General features: G+C 38.9%; 1 protein-coding gene, 1 long non-coding RNA gene and 2 pseudogenes across 5 annotated transcripts in view; 3 read left to right on the top strand and 1 right to left on the bottom strand.

Moving 5' to 3' along the window:
- LOC113650187 (B-cell receptor CD22-like) overlaps positions 1 to 11,117 on the top strand; it is a 1,781,460-nt gene that overhangs the window by 241,351 nt on the left and 1,528,992 nt on the right. The window lies entirely within an intron of this gene.
- Positions 1 to 11,117, top strand: part of LOC113663456 — a 644,552-nt pseudogene that overhangs the window by 77,352 nt on the left and 556,083 nt on the right.
- LOC113650183 overlaps positions 1 to 11,117 on the bottom strand; it is a 410,150-nt pseudogene that overhangs the window by 319,651 nt on the left and 79,382 nt on the right.
- LOC125139596 lies at positions 2,307 to 3,439 on the top strand. Its single transcript, XR_007138624.1, has 3 exons — positions 2,307 to 2,490; positions 2,563 to 2,720; positions 2,796 to 3,439. It is a non-coding gene; the product is annotated as an uncharacterized LOC125139596 (long non-coding RNA).

The raw sequence follows: 11,117 nt of genomic DNA, 5'->3' as shown, positions 1-11,117 counted from the left end.
ATCTGAATTTAAATATCTGGTGTTTATAGTCACTCAGTCTTTAACTGTCACTCCCACTTTACACAATGGTTGTGTGTGTGAGTGAGTGTGTGTGTGAGTGAGTGTGTGTGTGTGTGTGTGTGTGTGTGTGTGTGTGTGTGTGTGTGTGTGTATACACACACTGCTGCAGTACTCACCTTGAACTCTTACTCTAATAACGTTGAATCTAATCTAATCTAATCTGATCTAACCTAAAGTAATATGTTCCTCTGTCACTCTCACTGGTGTTGTAGAAGATGGTGGTGCAGTTCTTCATGAGGAGATCTCCTATAATTTCACCTTCAATCTTGTTCTCTGTATTTACATTAGAGTTAAAGACTTTGTTACTGACATCAGTGCCATATTTTAACCAGATTCCTGTAGGATCTCCCTGGAGGTCTACGTCATATTGTTCTGTAATCTGAAAACTGCAGGGTATGAGAACACAGAGTCCTCTCAGAGCTTCTACACTCTCTGGTAGACTGATGGAGAATTCTCTACACAAAACAGCTGCAAACACACAATAACACACACACACACACACACACACACACAGATGCACACACACACACACACACACACACACACAATAACACACACACACACACACACACACAATAACAAACACACAATAACACACACACGCACACACGCACACAATAACACACACACACACACACGCACACAATAACACACACACAATAACAAACACACAATAACACACACACACAATAACACACACGTGCCCACACACAATAACAAACTATCAGTAACAAAACACCAGGAAGCAGTTTGGGGTTCGGTGCCTTGCTCAAGGGCATCTCAGTCGTGGTATTGCTTTAATTAGAATTAGAATGTGTGCTCCTTTTAAATGTGAGCCTTCATTTCATTGTACAATGACAATAAATTATTCTATGCTATTGATGAGATAAACTGGTTTTAGGAGTGATATTACACTTAAACAAATCTCCCAAAATATTCATTATTAGACAGCTTTAAAACAAAGTCCTTAATAAATGTATAATTTACATTTATTGGGCTTATTCAAGTTTAATTATTTAAGTTGTGTTATATTTGGTAACATAATTAACCATAACTTAAATACTAAAAAATAATAAATAAATATTTTTGATGAACATTTTGGTTGATTTTGGTTGATTTAGTTGGTTATTCATGCAGTCCACCAGCGTATGGTGGCGTGAGCAGGCAGAGGATTGATTTCAGCTAGTAATGACATGTCTCGAGACTAAGAACCAGTAAGAGCTGCGACTGCATTACAGAATGACACCAAACTGATTCAGTTTAACACATTTATTATTAGGTCACACATTAATTACTGAAACAAACAAAAAACAGAAAACAAACAATGCTGATTTTATCTCTGGGTTCAGGAAAGTTCACCTGGAGAACATACACAAATAAATTTAATGATGTAGTGCAATAATACACAATAATCCTTATCCAGAGTACCATAATATCCATGTTATACCCAAAGGGACGATAGCAAAGAGAAAAAACTTAGTATTGGAAAGAACTAATGGAAAAAAATGATGCTGCAACTGGACATGTCTTGTGTGCATTACTACATCAGTCCATCTGAGGGATGTTCTACAATAAAAGCATGTTTAACTTTCATCCATTTAAATTGCACAAAGCAAGCAGGAGGTTTTTAACAGAGTAAATACAATCATAGCACATACACAAAGTCTAAACAATGTGTTAAACACTAAACACATACATGACACGAAACACTAACACGGACCACAGCACACAGAGTCTCCAGCTCATCACCTCCTCTGAGACATACAGGATGATGGAGGCTACACAAATCTCCCTCAGCTGATCACATAATGCCCCATTTGTATTAAAATACATATAAACTCTCATTCTCTCATCTTTTGAGAGTGTAGCAAGAACTTCTTATATTTATTCAACATTAGATCAAATTGGAATTTAATCTAACACACACAAACACACACACACACACACACACACACACACACACACACACACACACAGAGAGAGTATCAGTACACACACACACACACACAGTGTATCAGTACACACACACACACACACACACACACACACACACACACACACACACACACACACACACACAGACAAATAGTTAGGTATGATTGTAATCAGGACAATGTCAATTATGTGTGAAGTCCAGACAGGGACTCCATCAAGACTCACTATGACATCATAACTAAAAGACTAGAGCCAGAAGGTGACACAGACATGAGGACTTCCTGGGATGTAAAGTGTCTCACCACTCCACGGTCTGTAAACCTGAGTGACTTGTGAGGGTGGTAAGGAGACAACATCCAGACATCCCATTTCACCAAACACTCTATGAGCCACCTATTGGCTGCCGCTCTGGGTGTATTTAAGGCGTAGTGTATGTCACCTGGGTACCTCTCATACAGTCATTGTGTGTGGGTGTGCGTGCGCAGCTCGCGGGAGGTATGTATCTAGCTGTTTGGCTAACGTTACTGCTAGCGTCTGTGCACTATTTAAGTGTGTATTTGTTTATAGCCAGGTTATAGTCCCGATTGGTACGACATTGCTGTTGGGTACAGGCTGTCCTTCACTCCAGGTTGTGTGTGCTCTAGATCGCCTGCACATTCACAGTTTATTGATGACGGATAAAGCTGTGAGTAACTGAACCCGTGTGTTTGGTGCTCTACTTCGGGGTATGTATATCTAGTCCTTTGAGCATTATTGGGGTGGTGTCTTTGACTGATTTTATTAACTTTTTTTTATTTTAGTGCATCTGCTTGTGAGCATTTCGTTGCTGTGGACTGCAGGGTGAATGCTCCTTAGACAGCGTTAAGACTGCACTGTTTGTTCTGCTGCTATTTTTACGACTGTGAGCGTTTATATTTGATTACTTTCTGGCTTTGTTTTTGTTTGTCACGCTCATGCTGGTGGTTTAGGTGAAGTGTGGTTAGTCCGAGTCGTCATTTAAGCGAGAGGTGCCATTAACGTAGCCTGCTTAACTTCACCGGTTGTTACATTGCCACCAGCAGCGTGTTTGTTTTGTTTAATGTTGATTTGAGTTTTCTTTGCTGAAAGCTCCTTTCAGCTTTAAGTTCGTCCTTTTTGTTACCTTGTTTTTTTGTATTTCATGTGCTTTAATTCGAAGACTGTTGTCTTCACTTGTATTGTTTGCTTTATTTCTTCTCTTGGTTTTGTTCTTCTCTTTTTTTAACCTCTTGCTGCTCCATGGCATGTCTAGGTTTATGAGCTTTTGGCACGAACCTAGTATTTACATCCTTCTGTCTGACCCTTGTGGCCAGTAAGTTGTCCATTGTTGTTCCCCTTCATGGTGTGAACTTAATCTAATGCAAGTTGTTGGGTTGAATGTGAGTTGAACTAATTGTTTTTTTTTTTATTCTTTCTTTTTTGTTTATTTCAGGAGCTGAAGGCCCCAGTGAGGGAAGCTAGCTGTCTTGGCCCTGTGGTGGTGGTGTCTCTCTCACATTGTGTTTTTGCCACTGATATCTGTCTCCCTCACTTAGAGTGGGTGTGGTGTGAGCGTGAGTGCTTGTGAGTGGTGTGTCTTACGGTACTCACTGTTCAGCTAGCTGCCCTACTGGTAAGCCTCAGCTGGAACGTTTTTTTTTGTTTTTCTTCACTTCATTTCTTTGTTTGGTCTACAGTTTTCTATATTTTAACTAATTATTGTGCAATAAAAGTATTTTGTATTTATATCCACGTCTCCTGTGTTCAGTGGAAACTAACCTGTGTGCTATATTTTGGGTATAAATTTCCCCGTTTACAGAAACGGGTTGGCATATTCTGCTCTAATTTTTAGTTATATATCAGTGTCAATTCTTGCCCTCCACCGCACCGCCACATAAACAAATGTGTTTTTATCCTGGACTTAAACACTGAGACTGTGTCTGAGTCCCAAACACTAATTGGATGTCTGTTCCATAACTGTGGGGCTCTGTGAGAAAAAGCTCTGCCTCCTGCTGGAGACTTTTGTACGTGTGGTACTACCATATAGCCTGCACCCTTTGATCGAAGTAGGTGTTACGTATCCTAAAAAATCAAAAGATCTCTCAGTACTGTGGCGTGTGACCATTAAGTGCTTTATATGTTAATAATAGTATATTATAATCAAAGTGAAACCTATCTAGCAGCACTAAGATATATGTATATATATTTTTAGTAGCTATGAAAAAAGCCATGGCTTTCCTTCCATGCTAATCGAAATACTGATAATTTAGTTTGAGGCCATTTACGTTCTAATTTGTTTTACAATTTTGTGTGTTGTCATTATACCAAGGTGCAAATTTTCTCTCTCTAATTACTTTCCTTTTAAGTGGAGCTACAATACTTGTAATACAAACTGGTTTGGTTTGACCCATGTTTCTGTTAAACACAGAACACTAAACTTCTGATCTGTAATCATTTCATTATCCATAAGAGCTTTAGATACAAGAGATCTTATATTTAACAGTCCTAGCTTCAGATCGAAGGTGCCTAACAGTTTTCATCTCTCTCTCTCTCTCTCTCTCTCTCTCTCTCTCTCTCTCTCTCTTTGTCTCTTTGTCTCTCTCTCTCTCTCTCTCTCTCTCTCTCTCTCTCTCTCTCTCTCTCTCTCTCGCCCTCTTACAACTTAACCTGGTCACTCAACACCAGCTCCATCACTAAGTTAGCACAGCAGCATCTCTACTTCTTACTAAGACTGAGGAAAGCCCATCTCCCTCCCCCCATCCTGACCACATTCTACAGAGGGACCTTTGAGATCATCCTGAGCAGCTGCATCACTGTCTGGTGTGAGAACTGCACCATCTCGTATCACAAGACCCTGCAGAGGACAGTGAGGACAGCTGAGAAGATCATTCACTATGATCTAATTTTATCCTAATAAAGTTACTAAAACAAATTTTCTGAGTGTTTATAGTTTTTTGTTTAGCTCGAGGAACAATTCAAACACAGGAAGTGACGTCCCAAAGACAGGAAGTGACACCAAGTGTCAAACATCACATCAATATCATGCAGTAATGCATGCAGTAACGCAGACCCATGAATGAACAAATCTTCTTCCACCAGCCCTCCATCAAATCTTTGGCATCAACATAGACATTACAGCACTGAAGTACCATTACTCACCCCATAATAACACAACAGTGGACAAAACAAACAAACACACAAATGATTATAAATATCTGCATTACAAACACAACATTATCAGAAACAAGAGAAATTTACTGAAGAATCTTTTGAAAGCTGTGGTATAAGAGATAAACCAAGGTGAATATATTCTGAGCCAAGTATACGGAGCTCTACTCATGTATAAATTTATTTATTAATAATTTTAAGTAATATTACATAATGTTTGCTATATTATAAAATTTTTAGTATTTAATTTCCAATTAAATGTTTAAATTAATAAACACACATTTACTCCAGGCTTCAGGATTAGAAAGATTAATCATTTTAAATGATTATTTTACAAATTTTTATTAAGAGCATTACAATTTTGTATCCACAAGATGGCAGTAAAGAATTTACAAACTGAGATTTCAGTTTAGTGAAATATTTTCTCTCACATGACCTGCTGGGGGCGCTGTTAGGATGCTGCTGTATTATTATTATTATTATTATTATTATTATTATTATTATTATTATTATTATTATAGATACAACTTCTAATATTACAAAGTTGTATCTATAATACAACTTCTAATATTACAAAGTTACAGATATGAGTGATTATAGAAGTGAATACAATTAAATGTTTACATTTATAAAGCCACATTTACTCTGGACTTCAGGATTATAAATTTAATAATTTTAAATGATTATTTAATAATAAGTTTTATTAAGAGCATTACAATTTTGTATCCACAAGATGGCAGTAAAGAATTTACAAACTGAGATTTCTGTTTAGTGAAATATTTTCTCTCACATGACCTAATGGGGGCGCTGTTAGGATGCTGCTGTATTATTATTATTATTATTATTATTATTATTATTAATAATAATAATAATAATAATAATAATAATAATAATAATAATAATAATAGTAATAATAATAATAATAACTCCTCATATGATCATTTTAATATAGTATTATTAAGTTATAGATATGATTAATTATAGAAGTTTTTCTGAATACAAACACAACTTCTGAATATTTTTAATGAATATTTATGAATATATATTTATGAAAATACTGAATATTTGTGCTGCTGTGCTAAGAGAGAGAGAGAGAGAGAGAGAGAGAGAGAGAGAGAGAGAGAGACACAGAGAGAGAGACACAGAGAAGGAGAGAGAGAGAGAGAGAGAGAGAGAGAGAGAGAGAGAGAGGGGCACCTTCGATCTGAAGCTAGGACTGTTAAATATAAGATCTCTTGTATCTAAAGCTCTTATGGATAATGAAATGATTACAGATCAGAAGTTTAGTGTTGTGTGTTTAACAGAAACATGGGTCAAACCAAACCAGTTTGTATTACAAGTCTTGTAGCTCTACTTAAAAGGAAAGTAATTAGAGAGAGAAAATTTGCACCTTGGTATAATGACAACACGCAAAATTGTAAAACAATCAGCTAGGAAATTAGAACGTAATGGCCTCAAACTAAATTATCAGTATTTCGATTAACATGGAAGGAAAGCAATGGCTTTTTTCATAGCTACAAAAAATCTCTTAGTTCTGCTAGATTGGTTTCACTTTGATTATAAAATACTATTACTAACCTAAAGCACTTAATGGTCACACGCCACAGTCGATCTTCAATCAAAGGGTGCAGGATATTTAGTAGTACCTCAAGTACAAAAGTCTCCAGCAGGGGGCAGAGCTGTGTGTGTGTGTGTACTGATACTCACTGTGTGTGTATACTGATACTGTGTGTGTGTGTGTGTGTGTGTGCGTGTGTGTACTGATACAAGAGGTGGGAAGTAACGGAGTAAAAATAAATTTTTCTGGTATCAGTACTTTACTCCACTATTTATTTTTCAGACAACTTTTGACTTTTCCTCATTACATTTTTACACAAATATCTGTACTTTTTACTTCCTACATTTCCCAAACAGACTCGTTACTTTTAGTATTATTCCTTCTCATTGGACGCTGTTTCCAGCCTATCATCCTATCATTGTGCGGCTTTTTCCCCATGTGACTGGTGTACTGTATTATTTACTGGCTATCAGACATAGACTAAGGATAGCGGAGCTAACAATGAGCAGCACGGCTACAAAAGGAATGGCTAATGTTAATTCAGAGGGAGTCACCGATGTTAAAATAACTAACAACGAGGACATTCCTGATCACACATGGCCATATATGAGGGAGATGTTTGTAATAAACGGCATCAAAAAGGATTCCTGGCGAATGCGTTGCGAATTTTGTCAACCAGGTGCGGTTCTACACTGTAAAAAATTTCTGTAAATTAACAGCAGAATGTTACAGTACTGAACTGTTTTCCAAAATTACGGTTTCCTACCGTAAATTAGCACGCGATCTGTGGGGGCGGAGTTGCGATGCACTTGGCAGTTGACAAGAGTGACTGACTGACTTTCTCTGTGTAAGTTATCTGCACAGTTTTCATATTAAGTATGAAATTGAAGCTCATTTACAGATAGCAGACCACAGATGAATCTAAAAGAAGCGTGTACATTTTTAATCGCATTAATTTTATTTAATTTTGTGCTTGAAGACAGTGGATGCTAAATTTATTATTCCTCAGTTAAGTGTTTGTGTGTGTGCGCAACTGTTTGCATATTTTTGTTCTTTCATTGTAGAAAAGTTACCCTAATATAGAGGGAAATGTAAAATAAATGTGTTTGCTGTATTATTTTATTTAGTAGTTTTTTTAATTTCCCGCCATTTAGCAGTTTGTATTTGTTAGGCGGTGGGGGGTGGGAACATCTTAGGTTCGTTAACTCAAGCACACGTCTGTCTCAGTGGAATCTGCTTTAATTAACTGAAGCCACTCGGGTAATCTAATTTGTATTATTTATTTCTTTGCTTTGTACAGTATATGAGCACAGCATACTTTTGCACTCGGTAAATTTGCTCCAACGACTGACATTAAGTCGTCGAGACAGATTAAATTCATACGTGTGTGTGTTTGATAGCTTGATTGTGCCATTCCATAGTTCAAAATGTTCACCTGCAAACTTTGTGCATACACATGCAGTACTTTACCTGCATTTGTGAGACACATGCGCATTCACATTCATGTCGCGAATGTCAGGTTTAATTGCGCATTGCCTGATTATAAAAGGAGTTTCAAAAAGTTTTCTGCTTTCAAAACTCACTGTTATCGACACAAAGAGAGGAAATCTAAGCTTAAATCTGTGTCATTGACCTCATTTGAATTAACATGTAATGTTGAATTGTGTCAAGTCAGGTGTGAAACTCTGAGTAAATTTTATCAGCATCTTAAAACTCACATTAGAGAGGGGAGAAGGGTTTCATGTCCATTTCAGCAATGTGAATTTTTCAATTCGTCCACATGTACAGCACATGTTTCTAGAAAACACAGTGATTGTTCAGTGATTGTTAACCTGATTGATTCAGTTGCACTTCCTCATGGCAGGCCTGAGTGCTCTGAACAGCATCATGAAATGCCACAGGACTTTCTTTGCAGTGATACTGATACCGATGGTGTGGAACAAGACACCTTTGGTGAAAGTGTGGATGAAGATCAGTTTTTGAGACATCTTGCTCTATTTTATCTCAAACTGCAATCCAGATGTATGATTCCATCATCCACTGTTCAAATAATTGTTGATCACCTTCAGGAAATTCATCAAATGAGTCACTCGCACCTACTTTTTAAATTGAGAGAAAAATTGACTGCATTGGAGGTTGTAGCAGCAGACTTAAATGCTATTTTGGAAATTGTAATTCACAAAAACTTAAAACTGATCAAAAAAGAAAGACATTTTTCAAGAATACCTTCTACTATGTAGCACCAGTTCCACTTTGTCTTGGGACAAATGAGGCAGTGTTTTGCTCAATATGTTGCGATTAAAGAAACTCTCTGTTCTCTATTACAGACTGAATCAGTTAAAAAACATCGTAAACAAGTGTTTTCTGGTGTCCGTCCTTGTGATGTTCTTTGCGATGTATGGGATGGTAGCAACTTAAAACGCAATGAGCTGCTCAATACAGTCGCTTCATCCTTTAGTTTAATCCTTTATCAGGATGCTTTGGAAGTAGCCAACCCACTGGGATCTGGCAGGAAAAAACATAAATTACTCTGTGCATATGCAACTCTTGCAGATATTCCTCCACATCATAGATCACACATTGACCAGATGCAGCTTGTTTTGCTTTGCAGGGAGCAGGACTTCAAGTATTTTGGCCAGGACAAAGTGTTTAGCCTTCTCATCAAAGACCTTAAAGACATCGAGGTAAGTGGCATTCATTTGCCTGATGGAACAGTGTACAGGGGAACACTATCTGCAATTTGTGGGGATAATCTGGGCTCCCATGGCATTGGTGGATTTGTGGAAAATTTCACAAAAAGTGTGAATTTTTGCAGTAACCGCACTGTACAGTCGTATAGGGATCTTGTTCAAGCTCAGACAAGTAATGCTACATCCAGTGCCACTGGAGGTGTCAAGTTTGACTCTGTTTTTAATGGACTCTGTTACTTTCACATATGTCAGCCTGGGCTACCCCCCTGTCTCCCCTCCACTTAGCCCTCACCCATCTGGACAATAAGGACACTTATGTACGAATGCTGTTCATAGACTTTAGTTCAGCATTCAATACAATCATCCCTCAGCACCTGATTGGGAAGCTGAGCCTGCTGGGACTAAACACCTCCCTCTGCAACTGGATCCTGGACTTCCTGACTGGGAGACCTCAGTCAGTCCGGATCGGGAACAGCATCTCCAGCACCACCACACTGAACACTGGAGCTCCTCAAGGCTGCGTGCTCAGTCCACTGCTATTCACTCTGCTGACTCACGACTGTGCAGCAATGCACAGATCGAATCATATTATTAAGTTCGCCGATGACACGACCGTGGTGGGTCTCATCAACAAGAACGACGAGTCAGCATACAGGGAGGAGGTGCAACAACTAACTGCCTGGTGTAGAGCCAACAACCTTTCTCTGAATGTGGACAAAACTAAAGAGATGGTTGTGGACTTCAGGAGAGCACAGAGCGACCACTCTCCGCTGAACATCGACGGATCATCTGTAGAGATCGTCAAGAGCACCAAATTTCTGGGTGTTCACCTAGCGGAGAACCTCACCTGGTCACTCAACACCAGCGCCATCACCAAGAAAGCCCAGCAGCGTCTCTACTTCCTCCGAAGGCTGAGAAAGGCACATCTCCCTCCCCCAACCCTGACCATGTTCTACAGAGGGACCATTGAGAGCATCCTGAGCAGCTGCATCACTGTCCTGGTTTGGGAACTGTACGATCTCGGATCGCAAAACCCTGCAGCGGATAGTGAGGACAGCGGAGAAGATCATTGGGGTCTCTCTTCCCTCTATCATGGACACTTACACCACACGCTGCGTCCGCAAAGGCAACAGCATTGTGGATGACCCCACACACCCCTCACACACACTCTTCACCCTCCTGCCGTCTGGAAAAAGGTACCGAAGCATTCGGGCCCTCACGACAGACTGCGTAACAGTTTCTTCCCACATGCCATCAGACTTCTCAATAACCGAACTGTACTATACTGAGCACAACATACACACACATCATCTGTATGGACTGCACAGACCCTCACAAAACACCACACACTGTTTTGCACACTTTTTCTGCTGTTTTTGCACATATTGGACAATATCTCAGTCATCTGCTGTTTTTTGCACAACTCCATATATAATCCAAAGGACCTGCTGCTAAGAACCTGCTGCTGTTCATTCTTTTACTGCACAAAATACTGTTTGAACATTCAGTATTTACACTGGTCGGTCGGCGCTGTTTCTGTTACTGTGTATTGTCTTTTGTGTATTGCATTTTTTGTACTTTTTGTATTGTCTTGTAACTTAATGTCTGCACTGTTTTTTGTCCTGCACTGTCTTTTGTCCTGCACTGTCTTGCTTGTCTTGTCCTGCACTGTTTGCACCAGGTTGCACAGTTGCACTTTATGTGGCTAA

This window comes from Tachysurus fulvidraco, chromosome 19 (genome assembly GCF_022655615.1).
Source record: "Tachysurus fulvidraco isolate hzauxx_2018 chromosome 19, HZAU_PFXX_2.0, whole genome shotgun sequence".
In the NCBI taxonomy this organism is placed as follows: Eukaryota; Metazoa; Chordata; class Actinopteri; order Siluriformes; family Bagridae; genus Tachysurus; species Tachysurus fulvidraco.
This window is presented reverse-complemented; position numbering and strand designations above follow the sequence as displayed.